The sequence below is a fragment of the Lissotriton vulgaris genome, chromosome 6, assembly GCF_964263255.1.
Source record: "Lissotriton vulgaris chromosome 6, aLisVul1.2, whole genome shotgun sequence".
NCBI classification, from domain to species: domain Eukaryota; kingdom Metazoa; phylum Chordata; class Amphibia; order Caudata; family Salamandridae; genus Lissotriton; species Lissotriton vulgaris.
In genome coordinates this window covers 993089590-993111056 of record NC_141694.1, presented here as the reverse complement: position 1 = coordinate 993111056, position 21467 = coordinate 993089590, and positions in this window count along the sequence as shown.

The window sequence follows — 21467 nt, the reverse complement described above, 5'->3', positions numbered from 1 at the left end:
ATCTGGAACAAGTTTGCAGCTGTAGCTACAAACTTCTACTATGTGATTTTCGACGACGTATTGCAGACCATGAGAAAAATGCACCGAGGACTGAGTATGGTACGACAGATTAGGAAAACTGAATATCCTGTACGTGAGTCATTGAAAACCCGAGCCTCTCAATTTACAATGTTTCTCGACTTTGATTTTCCGAAGTGGTCGCTGCTGACGATTCTATTGTAAACATATTATATCATTATAGAATTGCATTTTACTTTCAAAGTGCTTCTTGACAAATAATATGAAATATCGGGAAGAAAATGTGGCAATGCAGAAATTAAACAGCAAATGTTCATTTTAGACAAAAGAAAAAGGATCGACGTTTAGGAGTTTTTCGGAAGCTATCGCTTTTCTTATTGTCGCCCGTTTGCAACATTGACGTCTCGATGATTTTTGTCTGGCCTATCTCTTCTTCAATGTATTGCAGCGCAATCTGTCACACAAGTTTTATTTAAGAACAAAAGATCTGCTGCACGTTCGAGCCACAACTGAAACTCACCATAAAACGTGTGACATATCTCTGTAGGAACGAGTTGGAAATATCAATGTTCTGTTGAAGTTGTAATGGGGAGCGAGCGCCCATGATTTGGAAAGGCTATCAATGTGAGGGCACTGTGGGCTAGATGTACAAAAGGTTTTCAGCATTCCCAAACCCCACAATTCGATCAATTGGAGGTTTGTGGACGATAAAAACAATATCAGAAGCCCATTTATTGATCCGTAAAGCTTATCTGAAGCGTTAAATGGGTTTAGGAAACAGTACCGGATCAGTATTTGAGAGGGGTATGTTTACCTCCTCACTTTCAAATACCGATTCCATATGGTTTGTATTCATTTTACCAACAGCTCAAAGGAGATGGTAACCTGTTCCCGAAGGGAAAGACATTGGAATATTGCTCGGGATGGGTGACTCCCCACCTCAATGAATAAATACAACACTTGTCAGGGTGATCCCTCAAAGTTACTATTTTAAACTGAACTCAACCCTCTGGTAGCTATGGCACAGAGCAGACAGGTTTAACGTAGGGCAATATGTAAAGTATTTATGCAACACCAAAACAGTAATAATTAACATTGACATGCAAAACAATAAAATCCCAAAATGAATCAGAAACAGAGTAAAACTTAATAAAAGAAAATGATATAAAAATGAAAAAAATCCCAAAAGGGGAACCGGAGATATCATTTTTTGATTTTTTTTAGTAAAACTAGTGCCAAGAAGCACAAAGTGCCAATGACGGTCAATGCTTGAAGTACACGAGGAGCTACATGGAATTTGACACTGACCACAATGGAGCGCAGGTCACATACATCAGCCAGGTTCAACCTGGTTAAAGATTTTTCCTTCGGACTTTAGTAGTTTAAGATCCAATCCACAACAGAAGTATAATTCTGAAGCACTGCAGGCCTCGGGGGAGGCACTCAGAGACTCACAGGTCCAGTTACCACAAGTAAGCTGGGCAATTTCAGGCAAAGGCTTCTTGAAGTGTCATGTGTTTCATGCATGGCCCATTGTAGTTTTTCCTATGTTAGCCGAATTGTGCACATTGTAGGCCTCACTTTCTGTTGCACACGCTACTATATAAACACACTTGCTTTTGTGCCCCACTGTACCTTCACTCAGAATCTGCATACGTTTTCATGTTCTGTTTTTTACCTGGGATTTAGTCTGAACACCACAGACAATAGCAAGTTGGTAACAATGCCCTTGTTATTCTCTCTGATCAGGCACTAGCACCTGGATGACACAACACGAGAATGCAGCTGCTGTTTGTGAACACACATTTCTTGTAATATAGCTCAGCATAGGAGTTAGGCAAACACATGGAGCGATGGTTCTGAGACAAGAGTGCAACATCAGCTGAGATGTAGAATGGATGTATGACGGTACAACGCGTGGTATTACCACGCGTACCGTTACCAAGCAGTTTTTACAACGCAAGTCGTTACAAGGACTTGAGTTGGGGGCGCTGGATAGTGGAATAGTTTAATTTACTATTCCAACTCCAGTCCCCTTGGATAGTAGGGAAGGTTTTGGATAGTAAATTAAACTATTCCCTATCCTACAGCACCCTCCAGCGCAAGTCGTTGTTACGACTATCGTTGTAAAACCTGCGTGGTAACGGTACCGCGTTGTAAAAGTTCAGTTGTAAAGGATGTTCCCCATGTAGAATGTCCATCTGTGTATGCTTAAGTACTGGTTTGACACTAATCCTAGAGATGTTTGATATATAATCATTTAGCTTCAGTAGAAGGAATGGGGTGTAGGATATTTTGTCTTATAACATGACATGGCTTTTTATGATATATAGCATTATTGACTATGCTAACAGTAGTTTTGGTATGCATTTGTTTTCCAATAGTGGCACAAATACTGCATTTTTGGACACAATAGTTTTAATAAATATTCTAAACGTCCTTCATGTCTTTTGTTTATTTTATTGTGGACAAGTACGAGTGAGAGAGTGAAAGGGTGTGTCCTGTTATCGTGATCACTGAGAGGGTCGAGAGTGTTGTGTTCTCGGGTGCCAATTCACTTTTTCTGTGGTAAGGTTAGGAGGGCAAGTAAGGTACTATAGCTATTCGGACTCAGGCTCATAGGTACTGAGGTAGTATGGGGGCTCAGTCCCTACATACCAATGTTCTATCATCCCAAGCATATTTCTATTCCTGAGCAGAATCCTTGCAACAGGAGCTTGATGCATTTCTGTAGCTTTAACAGGAGGTCAGCCTTAGGAACTTTGGATTCCATATCTTTGTCCTGGGTAAAAGAGAGAGCAAGACTAGTCTTTTCAAGGATCTTCTCAGGTCTGAGACAACAGATGAAGTCCTTTTCTGATCTTCCTCAGGTCCAGCAGTGTGCTGGATGGGGATACCTGAACAATCCACATTTACGTCTGGCACGGGTGGGAATGATTCCTGGGTACGCCCTTACCAATGCAGTAAAAGTTCCGAAGGCCAACCCTACCCACTTTGGGAATTTTTAAGATTGTGAAAGTCTTTAGCCACATTAAACTCAACCCCAGAGGCAAAAGTCTGGTACAACAAAACAGGGTTTTCCAGCAACCAGATAGAGGATACACAAGATGTGTTTTGGCATCCTTTTTGCGCCCTTGGAAGTGCGCCTAAATGTCAGATGTAAAACTCCAGCAGACCTACGAAGCAGGATTAGATGCTCAAGCAGGATTTGACACTATTATGTCAAAAAGAGGCCCACTGTGATTGGACCCTGCCTGGCTGGTGGGACAAATGAATGCCCCTGTCCAGGTGAAAGGTGTCAGCTAACATTTGCCTGTGACAGGGGAGGCCCCTTTCAAGTGAGCCCAAAGTGTTATATATAAAACCTTAGCAACCCAATCAAGCAGGATTTGACTCTGTAATGTCAAAAAGGATCCTGCAAGCCCCATCTTGCATATTCTGTCAGGTTAAAAAAAGTAATCTCTGCCCATTTAGGTCAGCCTATTGTTTACACCGGGAGGCATTTCACACCCGTTCACACCTGTACAAATCCTAATTACTGGCTGGCAGAAGTGGGAGAATAAATGCAAATGGAGGCTTTAGGCAGGGAAAAGTGACTTTCTAAAAGTACCTTTGTCTTAATATTTTTCAAAAATCCAACTTGACCATTGAATCGGACTTTTATTAACTATTAAAAATAGTTGTTTAATGATTTTGTAGCTGCTTCATAACCAAAATTAGCATTATTAAAAGTGGAACAGCCAGCCTTGCGACTGTAAAAAAATAGCTTTTGGGACGTTTTTTACTGTAAGGTCATTTATAGTAGTACATTCATACATGTCCTACTTTTAAATACTATGCACCCAGCTTTATGGGCAATATAGCCTACAAAAGGTTGACTTATTAGCGAGAGGGTGCCCCTGTTATGTTAATAGTGCGCTTAGTAAATACCCATTTAATGAATTCATTCATTATAACTATTTCAAAGGGAGGTTTTGGTCTGGCAAACATTTTCAGTTGAAGACTGCAACAGCAAAGCTACAACTGATAGGCCTGCACTGTCACTGTAGTGGATGGCACAATTGGTCCTGCAGCCCACTAGTGACATTTACCTTATAGGCCCTGGGTACCTGTTATACCAGATACTAGGGAGTTATGGGTAAGTTACATTTGCCAAATAGGGGTGTGCCAATTTCACTTTGAAAGAGTTAGCACAGGCACTTTATCACTAGTTAGCAGGGATAAAGTGCACAAATATTACGGCCAGCAAAAATATAGGTTCCAGCAAAAGGTGAAAAATCTGTGGTGACTTCAGAGAAGGCAGATTTCCTAGAGCCAGGTAAAACAGTTAGCCATCTTGGACCAAATGACTCTGACAAATGTCTAACACAGACCTCCATTCCAGAAGGACATGAGGAAAGTAAAATGTTGAGAAAAACGAAAACAAACAAAAAACACACAAAAATGTGCACCCCACTACCCGAAGTCAAGGATCTCAAGTCTGATAGTTCTCCGGGTTCTCATATCCCTGCCCAGATTTTCTGGCTTCCGGAAAGTCTAGTTGGACATGGGGACGAAATGGAAAGTACTAACTTACAGACCACCCTAGGTTTGTCAGGAAACCAATGTGATAACACCAAAACCATCAGCCAGCATTTCCCTGTTGTTTACTGGCAGTTTCTTCCGCTGTTCTGTGTCTCAGAACTTGGATCTGTGCATGTAAGAATTCCAGCTCTGAAACATAGAGTTTTCTCCTGCCAACATTAGTGTCTCCCTCTGAGAAGGATCTACCTCCCTCTGAGAAGGATCAACCAGCTCGTGAATTACAGTAGCAGCACTCAGTGTCCTCAGTGTCCTCATGCCTAGACCACTGGTTGGAATCCCAAGTCACTTGTGAACTGCCAATGGACCTGATGTTTGTGACTGGATACTCAAGTGTCAAGATGGTTCAAATGAGATATTTTGGGGGTTTACATTTTACAGTTAACACATGCCACGTCTCTCCTATTCCTCCTGGACGGGCAGTTGCTCGTAGGGGAGGACTTCAATGCGGTGGTCTCCGGTACAATGGACATACATCCACCCAGGGACATACCTCGGGGAAAAGATGGTTGGGAGATTTCCTTGGAACTTTTGGCCTCACGGACGTATGGCGTCTGGCACATCCCACAGACACACAATACACTTTCTTTTCGGGGCCACATCACTCTTTCTCCCGCCTTGATTATCTCCTCACTCCCCTGCACCGCGACACAGTGGTGCGTGCGGAGACGCATCTGGTGAGAGGCATTTCCGACCACTCGCCGGTTTTGGCCCACTTGACGGTTGGTGACAGGCAGGAAGGGTGCGTTGCGCCTATTAACGCCTGGTACCTTCATAATGAGGACACGCGTAAGGCACTGACCCTCTCCGTGACCAATTATTTCAACAGGAATGACGGCTCAGTAGAATCGGCAATTACACTATGGAAGGCATTTAAAACGGTCCTTAGAGGAGAGGCCCTTTCGGCAATTGCCGGTCGGCGTAAAGAAGAGGAGGCGCAGCTGGTCGCGATTGAGGCTGACCTGAGTGCGTTGGAGGATGCAGCGCGGACTGACAGTACGCCTGGGGCGCGTCATCGGCTGTCCTTAAAAACTGCAGAGTACCAGGCAGTGGTAACGGAGGCATCAAAAAAGATGGCAGCCTCCAGGGAGGGCAGGATCTATGACCAGGGTGACAAGGCGGGTAGGCTCCTGGCATGGCTCGATAAAAAACAGCAGGCCAGTAAGGTGGTGGCTGAGATTCACATGGTGGACGGCACAGTAATTACAGAACCGCACAATATAATCACTGAATTTGCCCGCCATTTCCAGGCGGTCTATAGCAGAGGGTCAGACCGTCCAGAAGAAGATTCGTCGCACTATTGGCGGACCTCAGGATGCCGGCCCTTTCTGATGTGGAACGCGATCTCTTGGAGGCCCCACTCACTACGGCGGAGGTGGAGCGTGCTATCAGAGCTCTCCATCCTGGCAAGGCGCTTGGGCCGAACGGCCTTCCGACCGAGCTCTACAAGCTCAAACCTGATGCCGTTAGCCCCTACCATAAACGTATGTTTGACGAGAGTAGGTCCAAGGGGGTGCTGCCACGTGACCAAAGACTAGCAACTATTGTAGCGATTCCTAAAGAAGGGAAGCCTCAGGAGCTGTGTACCTCATACAGGCCTATCTCCCTTTTAAATGCGGAACCTAAGATATTAGCGAAGTTCCTGGCCAATAGACTTCAGCCGGTACTTACCACATTGGTCCACCCGGACCAATCCGGGTTCATGCCCCACCGTAACACAGCACTTAATCTCCGTCGATTGAACGGGGTGTTGGGAAGATGCCACACGGTAGACGAGGATGCAGGAGTGGTGTCGCCTGATGCCACGATGGCCTTCAATACCCTCGAGTGGTCGTACATGATGGCAGTCCTTCGTAAACTGGGTGTTGGCCCTAGCTTTATCTCCTGGGTGCGGCTCCTCTACTCAGCACCACTTGCTCAGGTGGTCGTAAACAACAAGGTATCTGAGGCCTTCACCCTGGAGAGAGGGACCCGCCAGGGGTGCCCGCTCTCGCCCCTTCTATTTGCCCTTTCCCTGGAGCCACTGGCCACCTGGATCAGGCAGGACGTCTCGCTGAAGGGGCTTCGATGGGCTGATGGCTGGGAGGACAGGATCTCCCTGTACTCCGACGACATCCTCCTCTATCTCTTGCGGCCCCAGAAGTCGTTGATCGTAGCTCTGGACATCTTTACCAACTTTGGTAGGAACTCCGGATACAGCATCAACTGGAGTAAGTCTCTCCTATACGTCCTTCACGGCACCACCCCCATACTTCCACGCGACTGTCCTATGAAGGTGGTCACTGAGGGCTTTACCTACTTGGGCATGTCTATGTCACAGGACAAAACCGCCATGTTCGACAGGAACCTGCTCCCGCCCCTTCAGAGGCTCAAACGTGACTCTGCAGCCTGGCAGAAGCTCCCGGTTTCGCTGTTGGGCCGGGCGGCGCTTTTCAAAATAATGACGCTGCCTTGGTTCCTCTATGTCCTGCAGAACTACCTTGATCTGGTTCCATCTTCATACTTTACGGCCATCGAGGCAGCGCAGAGGAACCTCCTGTGGTCCGGTGCACCTCGTATAGCTCTGCAGAAACTGACCTTAGGGTGGTACGATGGAGGGATCGCCCTTCCCGACATCCGTAGGTACTATTGGGCCGCACACCTCTCGGCCATTAACCAAGGTACCTACTGCGACGGTAACAACCCAGGGTATAGTATGGACAGGTGGCTCCTGCCGGGAGGGAATTACGAAGCAGCACTATACTCACGGCCGGGCAGACACAAACTTACGGGGCCTACTCTCCACTCAGTGCAATTGTGGCATATTTTCCAACGTAATATGGGCTGACACAACAAGCTTACCATGGACACCCCACTCTGGGCTTCTGAGCGGCTTGGTCGCCTGGGCCGTACTAAGGGGTTCCGGAACTGGGACCTTATCGGTATCTCACGGATAGGGGATCTTTTGGACTCTAGCAGGGTCAAACCCTTCTCATCCTTGCAGACTACATATGAGCTAGCTGACACTGAATACTTCCGATACCTCCAAGTCCGCCATTCACTGCAAAAAAACATCCCACATGGCACGGTGCCCCCTCAATCCCCCCCCCTCGAAGACAGACTGTTAGATGGTCATATGCAGGAACACGCAATCTCACTTACATACAAAAAATTGATAAACAACCTTCATGATCTACTCCTGGGCCTAAAAAATAGGTGGGAGGCTGATGGTTTGGAAATTGATGAGGAGGAGTGGAGGTGCGCGCTGGCCTCCCCTAAGGAGGTGGCTATTTCATTTAGGCTACGGCTTATCCAACTTAAAATTCTGCACAGAGTTTACATATCGAACACCAGGCTGATGAAGATGGGCAGGAGTGGGGAGGACAGGTGTGGGAGGGGGTGCGGGATGACTGGCTCCTTCTTTCACATGCTATGGGAATGTCCACTACTGCAGGCCTACTGGGAGAGGGTAATGTGCTGTATGCAGGACGTCTGGGGGGTAGAACTGCGCCCAGAGGCGAAGCGCTGTATCTTGAATATATGGGAGCCAACGGACTTACAGCTAGGGGCAGGCTCTGGGCAACGCTTGGCCAGATGATAGCTAAGTGCAACATTGCGAGACTCTGGGGGGCAGCCATGCCTCCACGAATTGTTGAATGGAAACGAGACATGGATTGGTGCATGTTGCAGGAGAGGACAGTGTATGTAGCCCGGGGTGCCCTAAGAAATGGAGGGAGATATGGGATAAATGGAACGACTATAGAGGCAGCCTCTGCGAACCCCCCCAGCCCCAAAGCTCGGTGCTTGAGGCCGATACCTGATGGCTTTGATTTGTCGCAGTCTTAATGCCATGATATTTGTTGTACCACTGTACCCCTTGTGTGATCGTCTGTATGCCTTTGATGCTCTTTTGTGTGAACATGTTGCCCACTGCGGCCTTAATTTCAATAAAAAAGAATTTACAAAAACACATGCCACGTAAGCAACTCATGCCTGCAGTAGAAAAGCTATCATATATATCTACTACCAAGGCAAAACCTATTTATAAAATACATTTAATGGACAATGTAATTGAATCACCAAACCCGCAGATTTACTTAGCAGGAGATGTGAAGTCTTTAGCTTGATTGGATCAATCGAAGCATATCTGCTTTTACAGAGCACTTGAAGGATTTAGTTTGTTTAAGGTGTACTGGCAGCTGATTGCTACACACCTGAGCTAACGCCTGCAATAAATATATTTAAAAGTTTTCATTCAAAGGTCATTGCTTATTGAAACCAAGTAAGTAAAGCCATGCAATGCAATAAAACTGTTTGCAATTCTCCCACTCACCGACAAATCAACAGTAGACTGAACACCTCAGTACAACCAGCACAGATATGCATGTAGTTGCATAGCTCCATGCTTTACGACATGCCTTTCTATGCATGCCACACAACAATCTACATAACACACTTCAAACAGAACTCAAAACACCAGTAAAACACAGCCGAAACATTCCTGTAGATGGCTATTAAAGTGTTAAAGTTCCAAACTTCACTCACTACACCTTAAATTGCCCCTTCATACCACATGCTGGTCAGTGTGCATGCTATATATAGACAGGACCCAATCGACTTCGTACGACCACTGACCACAACCATCAAATACAATGTCACTGGCGTATCAACGATACTCTTCCTTGTAACAGTTAGGAAGCTCAGATACACTAGTGATGATACATTATCATAAGCAAATCAGAGTCAGATCTGAGACGGAATACTCAAATTATGTTGAAAGGAGGTGTACACAGACTCTGTTAGAGCTGCAATGTAATGGCGCGTGGACTGTGCGCAGAGGAAGATGTCAGCGAGGGAAACAACCTTTACAACTCAACTTTTACAACGCACTACCATTACAATGAAACTTTTACAACGCAACATCCATTACAACGCATGCATTTACAACGCAACCATTACAGCGCATGACACTACAACGCACACCACTACAACGCATGTCATTACAACGCAGTCATTACAACGCATACCGTTACAACGCATAGCATTACAACACATAGTCCCCTTACACCAGAGGTCTTCAAACTTTTGGATGTCGAGACCCCCCTGTCAACATTTTCAAGCGTAAGGACCCCTCCTGACAAAAATTTCTTAACCTCTAGGTTATGAGGAAGGTGAGGACCAAATTATGCGACAGGCTTGACTAAATTGTGTGAGAAGAAAATGTAAATAATGTTCTGTGATACTGCGTATTTTGGGGTAGTATTGCTTTAATATTTAGAATTTTTTTAAGCACAGTAATACTGAGGAAAGATGTCACCCCATATAACCAAAATACAGCAATTAACCTCAGAAAGATGTCTAGTCAACCTCTGGCCTCCCAATCCGCTGGAATATATGCTGCCACATTAGAAGCTCACCTGGCCATGGCCGGGAGCAGCAAGGGTGCATTCAAACAGTGGCGGTCTTGTGCAGAGTTAAGCAGTTTACCCATGCCCCTTTCCTCTCACTCCCTTCCTTCCATCCCTCTCTTCTCTCCTCTCCCAGCCCCGGATCCCTCTCTCCCATTGCAGGCAGATGGTTATTAGCCCCAGGACTCCTTTATAATAGGCAGAAGTAGGGGATCCACTAGACCCGAACTTCGGGGGGGGGGGGGGGTTAACACTCCCAGCCAGGGCTTGTCCAAGCACTGGTCGCACATGGTGCAACAGTCTTTCCACCTTCTCCATGAATTCCCTCACTACCACTCACCAACAATACACCTCATCTCTCTATAGCACCTGTCTGACAAACATTTCATTTTTTTATAGCGCTACTCATAGTTTACTCTCACTCAGTTCTGTGATGTGCATGGTACATCTTCTTTGTACCAGGCACTTTAACCTTCTGCACTGTGTGGTTGACAAGAGTGCCCATGTGACTGCATGGTGAGCGATGCAACAGTGTGAGAGTAGGGTAAAAGGAGTGACTGCAGGGTGAGTGAGGCGACCATATGAATTTGGGTTCGGCTGTAAGTGCAGAGTGGGACGAATTAGTGCATGGTTAGTGATGGCCTTGTTTGAGTGAGCTACAGATTGAGCAGTAAGGGGGGACAGGTGAGTGAAGTGTCACATGAGTGCAGGGTGAGAAGTGTGCTCGTGTGACTGCAGGGTGAGGTACAGAGTGAACAATGCAAGCGAATTTTTAGGGCTGAGTGATCACTGTGAGAGCAGGGTGAGCGGGTGAATGTTGTGAGTGCATTGTGATCAGTGTGAGTGCATTGTGATCAGTGTGAGTGCATTGTGATCAGTGTGAGTGCATTGTGATCAGTGTGAGTGCATTAGGATCACTGTGAGTGCAGGGTGAGCGGGTGAATGGTGGGAGTGCATGGTGATCAGTGTGAGTGCATCGTGATCAGTGTGAGTGCATGGTGATCAGTGTGAGTGCATGGTGATCAGTGTGAGTGCATGATGAACGCTATGAGTGCAGGGTTAGCGGGTGAATGGTGTGAGTGCATGGTGATCAGTGTGAGTGCATGGTGATCAGTGTGAGTGCATGGTGATCAATGTGAGTGCATGGTGATCACTGAGTGCAGGGTGAGCGGGTGAATGGTGTGAATGCATGGTGATCAGTGTGAGTGCATGGTGATCAGTGTGAGTGCATGGTGATAACTGTGAGTGCATGGTGAACGCTATGAGTGCATTGTGATCGCTGGGAGTTCAGGGTGAACGTGAAAGTGAAAGCGAGAATGAGAAGTGAGTAGTCTGAAAGCAGGGTGCATTCCCAGAAACTTGAAGCATAGGGTTTCAGATATAAGTTAAACTTTTGCTATAATGGCATTAATCAGGTTTCGAGGGTGGAGGAAATAAATAATGTGCTGATCCTGCAACAAACTTCCAGTCTAATGATTAGGGTTACCAGCTCATTATTTTGATGGCCCAGAAATAAGCAGTCACCTACAGCTGTATTTTTTGCACTTATCTGTGAATACTTAGAACAGCAAATATACATAGAAAGCACTTTAAATGTGTTCTAGGGAAGCCTCAATGATTCATTAGGGTTGGGATATATCACAGACTTGCTCCAACTAGAGCCCCTAGTATGTTGGACCAAAATCTGGCTGAACAGGACATTACACTAAACCATACTATTCTTAGGGACTGCATGTCCTTGGATAACGCCTCAAAGATTCCGTGGCTGGAATACGTAAAGGGGGAGATGGGCAGACTTGGCAGGCCTGACCTTTTTAGTCACCCAAACACTATACTTAGGGAAGACCTGAAATGGATTAAAGAAAACTTTATGAGGAGGGCAACCCAAACACGGGAGGAGAAAGAACTAATTAAACCTAGAGCTAGAGCCAACTTCCTCCTTCTGACTACGCCCCAGATTGAACCTTATCTAAAAATCGTGAGCAGACCATTCCATCATCATTTGCTCATTAGATTTAGGTTCAATATAATCCAATATTCCCTGGGAGATTTCCCTGTGTGGGGTGTTCCTGATGAGTCTACCCCGTGTAGCTGCGATAATTTTTCTGAGCAGACCCTCATGCATTTTGTCATGTTTTGTAGCCACTACAAAGAGAGTAGAATGAGGTTGTTGGCACCCATTTTAAGAGACGCAGGTTTTGTCCAGGTATGCCCTGCTCTACTTTATCTGCAGTTATTAGGTAGTACCAGGACAACCCTCGGGGTTGCTAGCTTCCTGGTCGCAGCCATGCGTACGAGGACCAGGATGCTATCCCCGAGGCAACTGGAAGGGTGACCCCACTATCTTGTATTCGCTGCTATTGTTTTTGAACTATTTTTAACCTTTTTATACTATGTATGAATTATTGGTGTGAACTTTTATATCTACGTACATTGGACATTGTCACAGATTTGGACCTTCGAATGTCTTTTAACTTTATGAACTTTGCTACATTGTAATCAATTTTTTAATTTATCCTGTCTTGTTGCTTTTATGATTTTAAATGTAATCGAATAAAGCTTGTTCTGACTGACTGGCACCCCCTGGAGTTAGAATAGTAATTTTAACCCCTACACTATCCAACACTTACCCTACTGTTGCACCCCCTGGAGTTAGAATAGTAATTTTACCCCTACACTATCCAATACTTACCATACATACAATGTAAAGGTATGCGTTGTAATGGTATGCGTTGTAAATGTAGTATGCGTTGCAGTGGAATGTGTTGTAAAGGTAGTTTCAAATGATTCGTTGTAATGGCATGCATTGTAATGGAATACGTTGTAATGGATGTTACGGTGTAAAAAATGCGTTGTAAAGGTATGCGTTGTAAAAGTATGCGTTGTAACGACATACATCCTGTCAGCGAGCATCTTCCTACAGCCTCATGCCTTATTCTCGGGTCAGCTGCTCTGCACAGGAATATTTCCGACTGTCATTACAGCATTGTGAGCTGCTTTTACTCTCCTTGTGTGCTTTTCTCGACCCAGAGCTTTGGCGGTGAGTTTTCCCTTCAGATGCGACTGGCCACCATTTCCAGAAAGTGCCACCCGTAATCCATGGCTATCTGCTGAGGCATACCGGCGTTTCAGCAATTATATGCTGGGCAACGTTTATGCATGTTTTTTTTCTTCTTACCAGCTAAATACAGACACCGGTGTAGCCCTCTCCCATCCACCCTGCTTCTCCACCACCGTCCCTTGCCCGCCACCCCTCCCTTAACTGTAAACTAAAACCATGGAAAAAAATATTGGGTTGTCGCAGGACACTTACTTGTCCTGCTATTGCGACAGTTATTGTCAGGTGCGTTGAGCCGGGGTCTCGCCCTCACCCATCGTCACCTTGCTGTCTTTGTTTCGGTGTCCAATGCAACTCACTGCAAGGTAAGCTTCGTCTGATCATTGTCCGGTGTCTCCTGTGTCACCCCTTTTAACCTGTGGAGTCCCTTGCCCTCTGAAGTCAAAGCCGTTTGTATTGTTAGCACGCTGTACGGCCCCACACAGCTCCGACAACTGTTGCATGAAAGTCTCAATTGCTTCTTGCCTACTTGCAGGCCCTGGTGTGGCCCTTTTAATCACAGTGTCTGTTCATTTCCCTGCTTTCACTGAGGTATGTGTGCTGGTGTCGGTTGAATGTAGATTGTGTTGTCTGCCTCCAGCATCGTGACTAGCAAACATTATGTAAGTCCTTCCATGCGTCCTTGTAGACCACGAGCCTTGTCACACGCGTTCCTTCCAGTGAAACCTGCCTTATCGCCCATTAACTGTTCCTCAGGCCTTTGAATATCGACCCTTGGTGATTGGTTCCCACTGTGCTGCGTTGGACCGTGACTGGTCCTGATGTCCCGTCGGAGAGCTAGAAGCGTCGTCTTCCGGCAGGGGGATCCCGAGCAGCTCCATGCCTTCTTGGAGTTCTGTGACTCTGTTTATTTTTATATTCAAACGCTAGCCCAAACGGATATGTCCAATTATATCTGATTAGGTCTTTACAGAGTTGTTCTGTGAGAGGTCTAAAGGATTGTCTCCTCTAGAGGGTCGCCTGCGCCAGATCCTGGAATATTAAACAGCGGTAGCCTTGAAAGGAGATGGAATCTTTCTTTCTGGATCCTTGCAGGATAGCTTCCTTGACTTTATAGGAGTGTAGCTTGACAAGAAAATTTCGGGTGCGGTGCCTTTTCCCTGGCAGTGCCTGACCTACCCTGTGCGCTCTATCGATCTTAATCTTGAGTTGCTTAGGCCCCTGAATCTCTGCAAAGAGGCCTGATGGCGAGCAGGATTTACCAGCTCAGTTTTACCATACTCACCTGTGCCCATAAACATTCATACTTTGAACTGATAATCCTACTTCAACTTAACTTACTGCCTATCAGAATGTTATTCACTTTAGGACTTACACCTTTACACCATGAGGAACCAAAATCTTCTCATCTGTGCTCTAAGTCCTAAGGATCGAAAAAGGGAGTTAGCATGATAGGGAGATTTTAACATTTAACCTTCATAAATAACCACAGACTCGGGAGAAGTTTTATACACTTTATCTATGTAATATTTGATGAGTCAGGGGCCACAATAGTGCGATCAGAAATTTTGCAAGTATAAAAATAATTACAAAAACATAAAGTTTGTAAGAAGTTAAGGCAACACCTTTAGACATTGGTACCTGGGAAGGGTGAGAAAGGGAAACGATACAAGGACATTGATGGAGCAAGGTGGAAACAAACATTTTTGTATACCCCTTGTTAAGTCAATTCTCCATAACAGTAACATGTATTAATCATGTGGTTTAGCAATTAACCAACATAGAATAGAATGCACCTACACAAATACATGTTGGATACTAAATTGCATGTAATGGCAAAGCGTAATTCACTAATTTGTTATGCATCTCGTCATAAAAGGTACACATTTGTCGTAATTTAATCGAAAATTGCATGAATGTGCTTTTGTCTGTTTATTTGTGGCATAAATCAGGAAGATTGGTAAGAAAAATCACGCATATGTGTTGCTTAAAGCTAGGTAAATACTAACTGGGATACTATTAGAAGGGAGGAGGTAAACAGAAGGGCTTTATTTCTCAAATTTACGTTTATTTGTGTTTGTTTCTGTAATAGTTCCCAAATTGAGGCCTATGTGGCCTAAGAAAATGGAAGCTGACTGTGACTCTGAGGTGGCGATCTAAGCGCGCATGCGCTAAGAAGAAGAGTGAGCTGCCTGTGCCTGTGTAGAATGGGTCAAGGACAGTGTGGCCTGCCACTTGGAACAGATGCCAACTTTTTCGAATGTCAGCATCTCGAACGTGGGAATAGGGCATTGAATAACAAATTAAAGGACACAACGAAAGAAGCATGACATGAACAATGGGTATACTATTTTTTTCCTATTATAACAATGACTCTGCTGAAATTGAACAGTAAATCGATGAGGTGATGCTCATCCACCCCTTAATTGACCAATCACGGACACTCCAGGATCCTAGAGTTACAAATTTTAGATAGATAAGTTAGTGAAAAGGGGTATAAAAGAGGACATTTGGGACGATGAAATTAGCTTGCTTTTCGATCTAATCTTTGCACCCCGAGATGCTGTCGGACTGTGCAATTTTCCTATGGCGCAGGGACTTTGACATTTTTCTGAACTTTTGAATGGGTGCAGAGTCCTATGTGAGGGGAACATCGAGAGAGATAGGGAGGTGTTCTTTGGGAACTATTCTGTCTTACGTTGATGTCTGCGTTTCTACATTTTGGTAATATTAATTTTTCTTATTTTCTGAACTGTCATGCTAATAAATTAATGTTTTAAAATGTAAATGTTTCTTTCACGTTATTAATGCTAATTGAATTTTTCCCTTGAAATAAAACATAGAGGTCATGCTAGGAGATTTAATCTCTAAAAAAAATTAAATAAATGGAGAATTAAGCAGGTCTTATTATCCTTTAGTTAACTTTTACTAGCAGATCCATTGACAAATAATGGTGGGGTGTTTTAAATGTTTTCTTTAAATCAAAACCATGGCATTAAAATTAAACTGCAGATGTAGATAATGTATAACATTTTAGTTCTAGACACTCCGCTATAATCCAGCAGCTCTCCTTTGGTCTTCACTGAATCCTTGGAGCAGAGTAAATGTGTTTATGAGTGACTTGCAGTGTTATGGGCCCACTGATGAGTAAATTGTGAATAGCTCCCTGGGTTAAGGTGATGGTTTATAAAAAAATTCTGGAGCCGCGCTGGACCAGTATTACTTGGTAGCAGAGCATAGGTTGCTATAGGTTGACTAGGATATTTGATGTGTATAGTACAATATATAGAATTTTGATATACAGAATTCATGACTAACATTTGTTGAGTTCGTATTACGTTATATGTAGTCTGGGAAAGGCTTCCAGAAAGTGTGGGTAGCTGGTCACTCTGTCTGCAGGCAGAGGAAGTGTGGCAACTGAAGTCGCACATCACATAGTCTGTTTCCAAGTGGTGACATCGTCGTATGTTACACGTTTAGGGACCTATACGTGTAAAAGTGGTGAATGCATAGCGAGGGCAACCTGTGAAATCTTGGGTCTGAGCATAGGGATCATTGCGTATTCTGGCTAAAACTCTACCCGGAGAGAGTAATAAAGTTTTACCTAAGCTTGAGAGAAGGGTAAGGTAGAGGAAAGTGCTACTTTATCGGCAAAAGTAAAATTCTGTGGTAGAGAAGAGGTAAGCGCTGTCTACTGGTAATACAGAATACTTGTGTGATTAAGGATCATACTTGTGTGATTGGTTTTAGCGAAACAGATAAATGGAGTTGTTTTATGTGGTTACTAACTGATTTTAGTTGTATAAAGGTGTAAATACTGTGTGCCGATACATTTTGTAAAGGAGGGGTCAGTCGAAGCTGCAGAAGCCGGAGCAGGGCTGACGTCAAAAGTGTCGCGCTGGGATTGGTCTGTGCGACCAAAACAGAGTAAAGGCTCATTGGTGCATCAGTAAAAGCAGCGAAGTAATTGGTTGAGCACTACTGAAACGTATCTTGTTCTAATTGGTACGTTAGTGTGAACCGCGCTGTGATAGGCTGGTGTTACAAAGCAGTTTACGGAAGAGTGTGCAATCTTTTGAAAGACAGGAAATTAATAGAAACATTTAATTTTACTATGGAGTGGAGAGAGAAAAATCTTCATGATTTTCAAAAATTGAAAAATGTGTTTAAAAAGGATAAAGTATTGAAACGAGAGAGGGAAAATGAATTCCTCCTCCTAAAACGCCTGCATCATACATGATGACAAAATATGGGTACAATACATGTATTTGGTTAGAAAATTGGGCAAGGTATACCAAAAATGATGGTGCATTAGCTTTTCCAGAAGTAGGATCTTTCAGTCTTGCAGTATTGAGAAATTTGAGAGAAAAGATGATGAAGCTTGAACCAAGTCAAGTCAAGTCAAGTCATAACATTTATATAGCGCACTACATACCCAGAGGGTTTCAAGGCGCTTAGGAAGGGGAGTAGGATTATTTGTCAAATATCCACGTTTTAAGCTGCTTTCTGAACGCTAGGTGATTCTGGGTGAGGCGAAGGTAAGCGGGGAGTGAGTTCCATGTTTTGGCAGCCAGGTAAGAGAAGGATCTGCCTCCCATGGAGGTCTTGTTGATGCGAGGTACAGTGGCGAATGCTTGGTTGGAAGAGCGAAGTTGGCGGGAGGGGGTGTAAAAGGACAGTCGAGAGTTGAGGCACTCTGGTCCGATGTCGTAGAGTGATTTGTGTGCGTGGGTAAGCAGTCGGAAAGTAATTCTCTTATTGACGGGGAGCCAGTGGAGGTCTTTAAGGTGACCAGAGATGTGTTCGTTGCGTGGGATGTCTAATATGAGCCTGGCTGAGGCGTTTTGGATTAGTTGTAGTTTCTTCTGGAGTTTTGCGGTGGTACCTGCGTAGAGGGTGTTTCCGTAGTCCAGTCGGCTCGTGACCAGAGCGTGGGTGACTGTTTTCCTTGTTTCGGAGGGGATCCAGCGAAATGTTTTTCTGAGCATGCGAAGAATGTTAAAGCAGGAAGAGGATACGGCGCTGACTTGTCTGTTCATTGAGAGTGAAGAGTCCAGGATGACGCCTAGGTTCCGTGCGTGGTCTGTTGGGATTGGTGCTTTTCCGAGGGCTTCCGGCCACCAGGAGTCGTCCCATGCAGAGGGGGATTTACCTAGGATGAGGACTTCTGTTTTGTCTGAGTTCAGTTTCAGGCGGCTTTGTTTCATCCATTCGGCGACTTCTTTCATTCCCTCGTGTAGGTTAGTTTTGGCGGTGCTGGGGTCCTTGGTGAGAGATAGGATCAGTTGAGTGTCATCCGCGTAAGAGATGATGTTGAGGTTGTGTTGGCGGGCGATGGCCGCGAGGGGGCTCATGTATACGTTGAAGAGGGTGGGACTGAGTGAGGATCCTTGTGGTACGCCGCAGATGATTTCTGAGGCTTCGGACTTGAATGGTGGGAGGCGGACTCTCTGGGTTCTTCCGGTGAGGAACGAGGTGATCCATTCCAGTGCCTTTCCTTGGATTCCGATGTTTCTGAGGCGTTGTAACAGGGTGCTGTGGCAGACTGTGTCGAAGGCTGCAGAGAGGTCGAGGAGGATGAGGGCGACTGTGTCTCCATTGTCCAGTAGAGTTCGAATGTCGTCTGTTGCTGCGATGAGGGCGGTCTCAGTGCTGTGTTTGGCTCGGAAGCCAGATTGTGAGGGGTCGAGTGATTTGTTGGCTTCGAGGAAGGCGGCGAGCTGGTTGTTGACAGCTTTCTCGATGACTTTGGCCGGGAATGGAAGAAGCGAGATGGGGCGGTAGTTTTTGAGTTCGGTGGGGTCTGCTGTTGGTTTTTTCAGAAGGGCGGTGAGTTCAGCGTGTTTCCAGTCTTCTGGGAAGGTAGCGGAGTTGAAGGAGCAGTTGATGACGTCTCGGAGGTGCGGAGCTATGACGGAGTCTGCTTTGTTGAAGATGTGGTCAGGGCATGGGTCTGTGGGGGATCCAGAGTGGATGGAATTCATCAGGCGGATGGTGTCCTCAGTGGAGATTGGGTTCCAGGGGTTAAGGGAGTTAACGGGGGGAAGATGGTCAGCTGATGGTAGGGTGGGTTGGCTTCCGGGTTGGTTGTCAAAGCTGTTGTGGATGTCAGCAATCTTGTTGTGGAAAAAAGAGGCTAGGGAATCGCAGAGGGTTTGAGAGGGGGTGATGTCGTTGGAGTTGGCCGAGGGGTTGGAGAATTCCTTGACGATGTTGAAAAGTTCCTTGCTGTTGTGGGCGTTGTTGTCAAGTCGATCTTTGAATGCTGTTTTCTTAGCTTTTCGGATCAGTTGGTGGTGAGTACGGATGGCGCTTTTGAAGGCGTCCTTGTTACTGGTGGATGGGTCTTTTTTCCAGGCCTTTTCAAGGGAGCGGCACAGTTTCTTGGACTTCTTGAGGTCGTCGTTGAACCATGAGGCCTTCTTGGTGCCAAGTTTGTGTTGACGTTTTTTCAGTGGTGCTAAGTTGTCGGCGGTGTTGGATAACCAAAGGGTGAGGTTGGAGGCGGCATCGTTGGCGTTAGAAGAGAGGGCTGGGGAGGTTTGAAGGAGCGATGTGGCGATCTGTTCTGTGGTGATTTTGTTCCAGTTTCTTTGTAGAGTTGGTTGGAGGTGGATGATGGGTTTCGGCTTGTTGTAGGTGAAGTGAACGCAGCTGTGGTCAGTCCAGAGGAGATCCGTAGTGTGGCTGAAGGAGACATGGTTGCTGGAGGTGAAGATGGGGTCGAGAGTGTGACCTGCGATGTGGGTGGGGGAAGTGACTAGTTGTTTAAGTCCTAGGTTGGCGAGGTTGTCCAAAAGGGTGGCGGTGTTGCGGTCGTTGATCTTTTCAAGGTGGAAGTTGAGGTCTCCCAGAAGGATGTAGTCTTTGGAGGGGAGTGCGTGTGGGGTGATGAAGTCCGTGATGTCTTCACTGAATTTTGCGCGTGGTCCTGGTGGTCTGTAGAGGAGGGTGCCTCTGAGTGTGGTCTTGGGGTCGATGTGGATCTGGAAGTGAAGGTGTTCGGAGTTGGCGAGGTTGGCATCAGAGCTGGTTGAGATGCGGATAGTTTTCTTATGGACGATAGCGATTCCACCTCCTGTATGGTCGGTGCGGTCCTTGCGTGTGATCTTATAGTCATCAGGGATAGCGATGGCGATGTCAGGGGCGGAGGAAGCGTTCATCCATGTTTCCGTTAGGAAGGCGATGTCAGGAGAGATGGTGTCTAGTAGGTTCCAAAGGTCAATGGCGTGCCTGTGGACCGAGCGGGTGTTGAGAAGGATGCATTCTAGGTGGTTGGGGTCGGGATTCAGTGGTGTGGTCGTAGCGGAGATGTTGTCGGTGCCGCTGAATTTGCAGGAGTAGCAGGAGAAAGGTCCATGGGTGTGTCCAGGGGCGGCTTGGACGCAGTTGGGGGCGCGACCGGGGTTAAGGGCTAGGAGGGAGGCTGCATCGTAGGTGATGTGGGAGGGCTGAGCAGCGCGAGGGGCAGGGGGTCTGGCGCTGGGCGCGGTCCAGGCGCGGACGGGCGTAGACGGGCTTACCTTTGGCGCACCTTCGGCGTGTCCGAAGCGCGTGGACACTGCGCGTGGGACCATCTGACATTAATGGGCAGAGGAGGGGGCGGAGCGTGGGAGGGTGAGCTGGGAGGCGTTAGCGAAGGGGGAGGGACGGTCTGCAGGCACAACAAAATGGTGGGCTTACAATAAAGCAACAGGACGCTATGCGAGGGCAAGCCAAACACTAATGCAATGTTTCAAAGCAGCAGCGCTACACATACAGGTCAGCAACAGCTGAAATCAAGCCTGAAAGGGACAGCTGCAGTTACAGAGCAGTGAACGTAGCAAACAATAGCTGAAATTGACTACGCAAATGCGGAGCGCTACGCAGGGAGCTGGGCGCTTGTCAGGGATGATTGAAAATGCCAGCAGCAAGCAAAAAGAAATTCGATATATAGCGCTACGATACCACAGTGGCGCTTGAAGAGTGGGAGGTGAGCTGGGAGCAACCGCTTCACGAGGAGTTCAGCTGGTCACAGGGGCTCCTCAGCAGAGAGGTTCCTAGTCCTTCGTGGGTGGGAGGGTGAGCTGGGAGGCGTTAGCGAAGGGGGAGGGACGGTCTGCAGGCACAACAAAATGGTGGGCTTACAATAAAGCAACAGGACGCTATGCGAGGGCAAGCCAAACACTAATGCAATGTTTCAAAGCAGCAGCGCTACACATACAGGTCAGCAACAGCTGAAATCAAGCCTGAAAGGGACAGCTGCAGTTACAGAGCAGTGAACGTAGCAAACAATAGCTGAAATTGACTACGCAAATGCGGAGCGCTACACAGGGAGCTGGGCGCTTGTCAGGGATGATTGAAAATGCCAGCAGCAAGCAAAAAGAAATTCGATATATAGCTCTACGATACCACAGTGGCGCTTGAAGAGTGGGAGGTGAACT